Consider the following 11,093-nt stretch of genomic DNA (forward strand, 5'->3'; position numbering starts at 1 on the left):
ACCTCGTTAAGATCTTTGCTAATTACATTACACACACACAAACACTTACGCACACAAAATCACTGTCTTGAGGCGTCCCTACTAATTTATACGTTCTTTCGCTTTCATTATAATTATTATTCTTAGCAATTTATTTTCGCACACGAGGGGGCAGTTACCCCCCGGGGGTGTGGGGGTAACTTCTTACAAATTCCCGTTTTTCGGTAGAACTTAACGCACCCTTTCTTGGCCCTTTGTTTTTCATTACATTAACTTTTGAGTCAGGGATAATGTTTTGTCCGCGGGTCTAATTTACGTTGGTAATGAATTATTTGTTTACTGTAATATTGGTAATGGGAATATGTGAGACGTGATGTGTTATTATTGTACTAATACAGTCACTTAAAGTGTATAAGGTACAGTCGTGTCGAAGTATAAAAAGGCTTGAATATAGAAGTAGTTTTTATTAAAAACTACACATTTATCACGTAGCTAATTAACAATTATACGAAATTTAAATTAAACATTTTAAAATAAAGATTATTAAGTATTTATTTTAATGTCATTAGTCATCTATATTCGTAATCTTTCAATTGTAATGTGTTAATTTATGTATATATTGGTATTCACGGATATTAAATACATGACCGTTATTAACGCAATAATTAAGAAGAGAGCGCGCTCGACTCTGTATCTGAATCATAGAATACTATATTAATATCATTATTAATTATTAATCGACATCACAGGAGACCGAAGATCTGGCAGCTACCTCGGACAAAGAATTATTCTAGCAATTCAAAGGGGGAACGCTGCCAGTATCTTCGGAACCTTGCCTTGCTTGAAAGGGACTCCTTTTCATGATATATTTTAGTTTATGTTAAGATTAGTTATTTATTTCAATGTATATTATTTTATTATTATAAGTATTTAGTTATATCCGTCTTTATAGTATTAATATAATAAACATTTATTTAATCATATAGGTAACACATTGTACACTTATATTTAGTATATAAAATTTTCTTAATGAAAAATCCAATCAACAATAATAAATATCTTTGATTATTGTTAACGTCCGTTACACGTAATTATTATTATTATCAATATTAAAAAACATTGATGTTAACCTTAATTAAAATGTTGTGTTCATTTTGTATCAATAGTATTGATATTGGTCAGCGAAGTGTAAAAAAATTAATTACAAAAAACAATTTGCACCTCAACTATTCCGTCGAATTCTCTAGAAACTTGTACAATTTACGGCGCATCCAGCGTTCACATGCAAAGTTTCACAAAACAAAAGCGATTACGACAGACTTCGACTACTCGAAAACAAAACGCAATTTTCTCTTAAGAAAATGAGGGAACTCTTTCTCCCCATTGAAAAATCATCAACACCCACCGCGTATGTACCCAAGCCCCCCGGGGGGGCAAGACGCCGACTTGCGTACGCTTTAATTAAAAATAAAACATAAGAACGATGTAACTGGATGAGCTGAGGAGCGAAGGAAAAATGAAAGAGAAAGCCGGCCACCCCCTCCCAGAAGGATGGGGAGACGGGGGCAAACCGCGTAGAAGTCAGTCGCGAAGGAGCCGCCGGGGGAAGCACACCCCCGCTACAACAGAATGACATCACTTTTCTTGTCGCTAATGAAGAGAACGTCTTAGCCTTTCATTTTATAGCATGTACGAGTTTTATTTTCAAAAACGATGAGCGATTTGGTTGGGAGGAATAGTCCTTAATAGGTTGTGCTAACATATTTCACAAGCGTTTTGAAAGTTTATGACTTTAATTAAACAATCAATATAGTTACTTATTAATTATTTTGTTATTCTTTCATAGAATAACTTAAATAAAATAAAAACCCATAGACACTCTTAATGCCAGAGGGATCGCGTGTGTGTGGCCGGTCTTTAAATAATTGGTACTCTCTTTTCTTGATGCACCCTAAGGACAATATTCCAAAGTGATGGACTACAGTTTTATATAAGATATCAATATCTGCAAAAAAGACAAATACCATGTTTAACCAATAAAATATTGTTTTTGCAATTAAGTCGATATACCGATAAAAGCTTTAGGATTTCTTCTTAACTAACTTCGTGCTATGACCAAATGAATGCGGGTGAAACCACAGAACGATGTTTATTATATAACTAGCTGTTAGTTATAATATAATAAACATAAAATTTGTATAAACAATTTTGTTTGTCCGCATATGACACTTTAAGTTAGTTCTTCATTATTCATATGTTTTATAGACAAGAGGAAACGTGCAGGAGGCTCACCTGATGTTAAAAAACCCATGAACACTCTCGATGCCAGAGTGCGTTCCCGGCCTTTTAAGAATTTCTTCACTCTTTTCTTGAAATTTATGGCATAATTAGAATTTAACATATTTACGTTTCATTAAACACTGTTCATATAAATTACTTTCATCTGGGTACAGACATCAAATACATTTCAATGTAAATCAATCACGACGAATCTGAAAGTCTAGACATTTTAATTTTCCTATCGTCGATATCAGACTTTTCATTAGTCACATGTGGCCTTTGATGTCATCGTTAGAACACGGAAGCTAAGAGCATTATTGTCAATATTCTTTTGAGATTCTTTGAAATGTATTTCTTACTGGGATTTGAAAGAATATTTTGCATGGGTTCATCAGATACGATGTTTTGAAATAGATACTGCATTTGCAATAATTTTACCAATATTAGTATCTAATTAACCAATCAAAAATTATCAAAGTGCGTCTCAGGGTATATCAAATATTAATATTATAAGGTGAAAGTATTTTTACATGACACATGTTTTCATTGGTCACAGTAAGATAGATAATTAACTCAATAATATTACGTATATATTGATAAAAGCAAAACTCCATTTGAATAACAAGGAAACAATTTAAAAACCAGATGTATCGCAAACCGAGTTACACACACTTATTCAAAACACAGCGCTTCAGGCATTCATTCAATTTTCTAACCCATTTGCGTCTCAGACATGGTAAAAAAGCAAATAAATTATTCGTCGACAATCCGACTGTAGATTTTCCACGGTATACCATAAGCGTGTGTTCGTTTTACCCCATTTTCCTCGTTGAATTGATTAGGTAGAGTTCATATCAAGTTATGAATGGAGTGATGTTTTGCAGGTTTTTCTGGTTTTTCCAATATTTCGTATTGAGTTTGCGATTTGCTTATTTCGTTTTAAACTTTATAAAGCATATGATTGTGCTAATGAATTGTTGTACTATTAATGTTCTGTAATTTAAGCGACGAATATGTAACGAACGCATGTAAAAGATTACACAGTACCATTTTTAACCAGATTTTAATGAAATATAAAGAGAGAGAGAGCAGTGTTGGCCCAGTGGTTTCAGCGTCCTTCATACCTGAGTTCATAAGTTCGATCCCCGGCTGTGTACTAATGGACTTTCTTTGTATGTACGCATTTAACATTCGCTCGAATGGTGAAGGAAATAATCAGGTGAGGAAAATGACTTAAAAAGTCGACAGTGTGTGTCAGGCACCTACTTGTCTCAGATTGAGAAATGATCATGAAACAGATACAGAAATCTGAGGCCTAGACATAATAAAGCCACTGATTTATTTTAATTTTATTTATTACAATTTGGGCTTGCAGTACATTTGTAAACAATGCCTGTCAATTATATATATAACTAAAATCGTTAGTAAAGTAGTTACAGAATATGAAATGATTGATAATTGATTTTGTTCCCTTTGGAGTAAGGCTCATAGGCCGTGGGGTTCGAGTGCTAGAGCTAGTTACAGATTTAAGTTGGCGCCTGGTCGGTAGTACCGGTGACCTCCGAGCAGGTGCTCTCTGATCGCAATACAGCAAGGAATTGCTGTCTGTTGAATTTGTTTTAATTTACTATTTAACAATTGTTATTTACGTTGATTTTATTAAATAACTAGTAGACTCGTCCAAGCGTTGCTGTGGCTAAGATTTTTGGTATATTACATAGTACTAAACTATTCAAGAGAAACGGCAGGAGAACACCAATCCACCATACCTTTTTAGTGGTTATGCCATTAAATTGTAGCTTATGTGAAACGTTGGTATTTATTTTGATAAGGATAAAGAGCCTTTTCTAGCGGTGGTATTTTAATAAAAAAATAATAATAAAAGGGCGCTTATTGTGACGTAACTATAAAAGATAGAGACATGCTGTCGCGACATTTTTTATAGATAGTGATGTGTCCTGAAAAATTGTGATACATCATTTTGTTCTATCATTAATAGTTTTCGCAGCGCACGCGATTGAATGAAGTTTTTTATTTATTTTTTTACACCTTGGGTTAGATTATTCGAGTTTTAGTAAGCATCTCTAATTTTAAAATTTTGAAAATGAAACATAGCCTATGTCACTCGGAAATAGTGTAGCTTGCCAACGGTGAAAGAATTTTTGAAATTGGACCAGTAGTTTCGGAGCCTATTCTTTTTCAAACAAACAAAAAAATCAAATCTTTCCTCTTTATAATATTAGTATAGAAGAATATGAGAAAAGTGTATATCATATAAATAAGAAGTGTGTGAACAATATCTACTACCAACAAATAAAACTAAACAAAATGTTAACGCGAAAATAAATTTAAAATGTAAGATTATTCATGGACTTACCCTTGAGGGAGACGTATTAAGTTTAGGCCTGCTTAATGATCCAATTCCTGTCATGTTCAGAAAAGGGTTTACCCCCTAAAAAACTTGAAACAAACGCCGCAAAAACCGAAGACGCTATACCCTCTCCCCTCGCTAAGGAGGCTGGAGTAATTATGAAAGAAATAAGATAAGCGCGTCAGCGTAAAATGAATAATAATGGATGTGAAAGCACATATATTAATTCTAAATTTGAAATTTATGTTACTATAATTCTAAATTTGAAATTTATGTTACTATAATGCTAAATTTGAAATTTATGTAACTATCTATTTATAATTTTGTAACTTAAAGTAAAAGTACTACGAATTTATTATTAACTTATAGTTAATGCGAGTGTGATACACAAAATTGAAAAAATAAATATTTATAGAGAATCACTTCCACTTTGGGCTCAAGAACGTTGGTACGCTTACCAATTGTTAAAAGGCCGGCAACACACTTGCGAGCACTGGCATTATTTCATATGTAACATAATTCGATTTAAATATTGATTTAATGAATTTGATGTTCTGTTAATTATAAAGTCCTTCCATAAAAGAGCGTACCAAGTACTAAAAGGCCTGCAACGTACTCGAGAGCCACCTGACATGGGCGTTAGTATCACTAAACATCAGATGAGCCGGTTGGCCCCTGTTCTACATTACGAATATATGTCAGACACAAAATACTGAATGTCATAAAAATGTGTCTGTTTTATTAGGTTACAAGACTATTTACGAGTATTAACCATTAAAACACCTTGTTTTAATTTTTTTATAAAAAAAAATCCCATGGATACATTGAATGCCAGAGCGCAAGTACGTTGCATTTATAATTGGTACGCTCTTTTGTTGAAGGACCTTATTAATTCACTGAACATCAAATGATATAAATCAATATTTCAATCGAATTATGTAACATATTAAAGAAGCTGCTACGGCAGTTGAAAGGAAATTCACTTGAGTGCAAGTTGATAACTGCTAGTGACTTACATACACCTTGCTCGACGGTGAGAAAATCTAATTTGCACATGAGGTGAGCGAGATTTTTCACTCTATTACAGCAACGAAGTTACGGCGGAACGGATTCTAATTTTAAATTTTTACCGTTTATCTTTTTAATATAAAGTGGTTCTTGTCTATATCTATATATTATATAAAAATTAAACCCGTTTTCCGTTGACGACATAACATGAAAACGGCTTGACCGATTTGTCTGATATTTTTTATAAAATTCCTTGAAGTATGAGGATGGTTCTTACGGAGAGAAAAATTTAAAAAATGAGTGAAAAAGTCTAAAAACAACTTTTCTATATTCCCATACAATATAATCGTAATAATACTTAAAAGTCAATTTGAACTTTAATACCATATTATAGAGTTCAAGTGTTAGTGGAGGGGTTCCGGGAAGGTAATTTTTTATTTTTGATATAATGTATTTGTTGTCTTATCAACTTTCTTTTTTTATCTTACTAGCTAGACCGGTGTCCCGAATAGCAGAATAAGTATTTTAAACAAATAAAGAATAGACTGTTAGGCGGTACGATGTTCGCCAGGCCAGCTAGTTTTCATTTAAAGATCTTAAAATGGCTGAAAATTAACTATTTGTAATTAGGTTATACTGTCGTTTTCAGAGGTTTCTATGTACAACGACTCCATTACAAAGACGAAAAAAAACTAAAATTAGATTTTTGTTTATGACAATTATAAGTTAAAACGGACTCCATAACTAAATCCCTTTACTGTTTTATAATGCCATCAAAAGAAATAATAAAGAAAAGAAATTAAATGAATTATGACCATTCTATTAAAGATACTGTCAATTAGAAAATTTAATCCTACAAAGAGTATTCATCAAGTCAAGTGTTAGTAAAAAATGTGAAAAACAGTATTCTAAAACTTAAAGTTTGAATGAAAAAGATTTGACAAAATATCATTTAATGAAAGGCATTTTTCAGTTAAAAAGACGCTTTATTTAACTTTAATAAAACAAAGAACACGTATGAATATCGCATGACAACCAATTACATTACTTTCCTTCAAAAGAGTTGCTCTTAAATTAAAATCCTTTAAATAAAAGGATTTAAATCGTTTGTACATTCTGCCTTTCGCTAATGACTATTTGAAATGCTAGTTGGCATTTCGAGACGCTTTTGAATGACGTCATGTTAAGTATGACGTTCCTGTTTTAAATACTATTAAATTTTTAACTTAATGCTTCTCCCGTTCACTTTCGTAATTGGCAACATATAAAAATTGGATTCTTTGTAGTCTATGGCGTTCCATTAAAGCACTGTACTTAAAGGATTTAAAAAATTCAGTTAAAAATGAAACAAAGACGTAGAACGCGCATGTGGGCGAGGTATAATTAAAGAGCTAAAATGAATATTTAAATCGTAAAGGGTGCACTCTTCACTACAATGACGTTCGGGGGTGTCCAAATCCAGAATAAACAATCCAGATACATCGTTTTGGATTTAAGTTATGCGCACCGAGGTTCAAATTTATTTTCGCACACCCATTCATTTCTGAATATAGAAAAATATTTTTTTAGTAGATGCAAGTAGTTCCAGGATTTCCGACGTCTTAATCAACAAATTTCAAGGAGTTGTCATACATTTTGATATTTTGTAATAACGTAAATATGTAAAGTAATTCCGGCCGCTAATGATATATAAAACTTCTCGAACTTAACCACTAAGCTCTTTGGGCCAGCATTGTCTAGACTGATCGAGGATCACTCACAAACCTGAGGAATCGAATCTCTCGGTCTTATAATCTCACCTCACGGCAGATTTTTCAATGAAAGAAAGAAAGAAAAAACTGTATTATACATAATCAAAAGAAATTGCACTAGGGCCTACTAGGAATGCGTGTGTTGTGGGTAGCTAGTCTGTTCCATTTGACATATTATATGACATAATGTATTATTTTTTAATTATTTCTACATAACACTTACATTTTATAACTAAACTATTGTTAATAAGAATATTTTGCGTTTCAGAATGATAAATATAGGATTAACAATAGCCATAAATTATAGATTTCAGAATCGCCCATTACTTAGTGTAGGAAAGTTATATAAAAGTTCACCGTTCAATCCAAAATCACGTCTTTCGCCCAGAAGAAATATATTATTAAAAATACTTTTAGAGATAACAAACTATGTGTAACGCCGACTGCACCCACAGCTTAACAATTCAAAGATACAAATACGTCAGGGGTCGGACCGTTTGCCAAAAATTATAATTTTAATTGCGTTCCTCTTTACCCCAATCGCCCCTCGCGTCGAAACAAACACACACCTAGAGTATTATTTACACTTCTTTTAACTTTTTTAGTGCGTCACGCTGGCGATAAAAATACACTTTGGTAGAGCATAATTTATAATGATTCATAGTTGTATAGTGTACAATAATTGATTTTAAGATTAGGTAAATTAACTATTATATTATGTAGCATATAAGTGGGGTATCCTTATGATTTATAAATTAATTATTAATTAAGAAATCATGAACAATTTGTAATCGCTGTAAAAATTACTATATTACAAACTTTTTTATTAATTAAGGCTTGTGACTGTAAGTTTAATATATCTATATCTTAACGTTTTGCATTATTCTTAAGCTTAAAGCATTTATTTTTTATTAGTATTACAAAACTTACCTTACCACCTGTCGCCGTATTAATACAAAAAAAATATATTTGTACACTTTTTTATTTCGTTCTTAATATCGTAACGGGCAGGAGGCTCATCTGATGTTAAGTGACACTCACATTGCCAAAAGGCTCGCAAGTGCGTTGCCGGCCTTTTAAAAACAAATCATAAATTCAAGGTTAGCGAACCCTTAATCACCTCTACAAAATAAAAATATGACGTATCAAAATTCGCTACAGTCTATCAAGAGTAAAAAAAAAACCTGAATATAATTTTGAGACCTCGAGCCCTCCCAAAAAAAAGAAGATGCCAGCTTCCTGTGAAGTTGGAAAAATTAACGACTTCCCAGAACACACACGCGTAAGAACAAAAGAGTGGGGGGTTGCCCCCTGCCGAAAACCGCGGATAGACGACACCGCTAACAATTTCCCTTTACTCATTATCTTTAAATGTACTCGTGTGGTTTGTCTACGAATTTTGCGTTTTGAATTAAAAATATCACCGCCGAAATGCGCCGACGGATGGCGGTGTGCGGCCAAGAAAAGTCTCAATTTATTCAAGATATTAGGATAGATACATATGATACGTTACGTATTGTATTGGACATACGGTCTTACGATGTTCGATTAGCCGAAATATTACGAGCGAGCCAGATTTCGTAAAAGTTTATTGTCTATAAAGATTATTAAAATATCAATATTAGCAGTTGCATAAAATGCCTTTTTAGTTTCGTTAAATATGTGAGGAAATAAATTACAGTACCTACTATGATGACTACACTTAAAGGTCCAATCAAAATATATTGTGTGTGTGTTTATTCGGTTTTAATCAAAATTGTTCTTATCTAATGTGTTGTCATGTTACACACAGTAAAGTTCGTAATTCAGATCATAATTGATAATAATTTCATCAAACTATACAAAGACATTGAATATACGCTAAAATTTATCGAAAACGTCAGTAGAAATTAATTTAATTGGTCTAAATTAAATAAGATTTTACAAGCTCTAAACTACCATAGATAAAAAATTGCTTAAAACGTTTAAATTAATTTTGTATTCAGCAAATTATCCTTGCACTAGTTATAATAACAACAGAGAAAGCTTTCAGCTATTTCGGCGATGGGAGTGATAAAATAATTAATACTTACAACATTTTTTATGTATTTAAAATACGTGGTATTACAAGTCAATAAGATATTCCTATTCCTAATAATTTATACACGTCTCTCAAATGTAAGAAGACATATTAATATACCGCATTAATCAGAATATCTTCGAGAGAACTTTCAGATTGCGAAGCTACGATAAGAATTCTATAAAAACCTATTTTAATGCCATCCCGCTCCTATTAGGGGCAGGATGAAACATCAGTGAGCGAAGTAATAAACTATACTTCAACATTTCAGCCAGCTTATTGAATTACCTCTTAGTCAACTACGAGAAAGCAGGTCGGGGCCTCAGGGCCTTATCGTTATTTTAAATTCCATACTAAATAGCCACACAGCCTGTAATGAAAATTAGTGTTAAAATCCAAAATTCATTAAACATACTTAAGTATAAATCTAGTTTGTAGTGATTATTTTAATATAATATATATTTAATATAGAAGAGTGCTGCTCTCTAGAGCTTTTGCGTCTTACTCTCATACCGGAGGTCGTAGGTTTGATCTTAACTTAACTTTTATTTAACACATACCTTTATCAATCGTAGAGTGAAAGGAAACATCGTGAGGAAACTGGCATGCCTTAGAGCCAAAACTTCGACGGCGTGTATCAGGCACAGAAGGCACACCTATTTGCCTCTTAGAAGAGAAGATTTTTACAATGCTATAGTAAATAATCATGGTCTAAATTTTAAAAAATGTGCACAAAAGGATTAAACTATAAAAGAAAAGTCAAAGTCAAATCATTTATTTCAATTAGGCATATTTAAAAGTCAGTTTTGAAAGTCAAAATGTAAATGTATATGTTGTTTGGGATTAAAAGGCCCTCGTTTAAGGCATCAGTGTAAACACGGGGCCTCTGTACCATCAATCCGCCCCTGTTATCTACGTATACAACCTGAGGACCGCAATCATCTCGTACAGTCTTATCCGCATTTGCTTATTACTTCGACGAGACGCCACAGAAGTAAAATAGAAGCTTTTATTTTTAGAATATACTAATTGAACGGAACAGCTTACATCTTTATTTAGAATTCACTTTGGAAATAATTTTTACACCAGTGTTTAGTTTAGTATGAAGGAAGGAGAGAGTACTGTTTGCCTAGTTTCAATGACTCTCATCCCTCTGGTCGTAGGGTTGATCCCCGGCTGTGCACTGGACTTTCTATGCGCATTTAGCATTCGTACGGTGAAGGAAAACATTGTGAGGAAACCATGCCTTATATCCAAAACATCGACGGTGTCAGGCATAGAACCTTTATAAGAAATGATCACAGATACAGAAATCCAGACCCAGAACTAAAAGGTTGTAGCGCCATTGGTATGCATGAAGGAAAACTTTAGGAGGCATGAATTGATTAGTACGTCAAATCGAATGCTTCTTTGATATGTCTAAGCGCTAAGTCTCGATTCTGAAACTCTTCGACCTAACGTCGATGTCGTAAGGCACATTACTAAGTAATTAAGCTTTTTTTTTTGTTTTTTGGGATTTGAGGTTGCAATAGATTGTAACCACGTCATAGATAATATATAAGCAAGCGTATTACACATATAGGCGATACCTGATGGATTTTAAAAGCGTGTCAAAGCGATTCGTAAAACTTTAATGAGTTACTTG

Source organism: Pieris napi, chromosome 22 (genome assembly GCF_905475465.1).
Source record: "Pieris napi chromosome 22, ilPieNapi1.2, whole genome shotgun sequence".
Classification (NCBI taxonomy): domain Eukaryota; kingdom Metazoa; phylum Arthropoda; class Insecta; order Lepidoptera; family Pieridae; genus Pieris; species Pieris napi.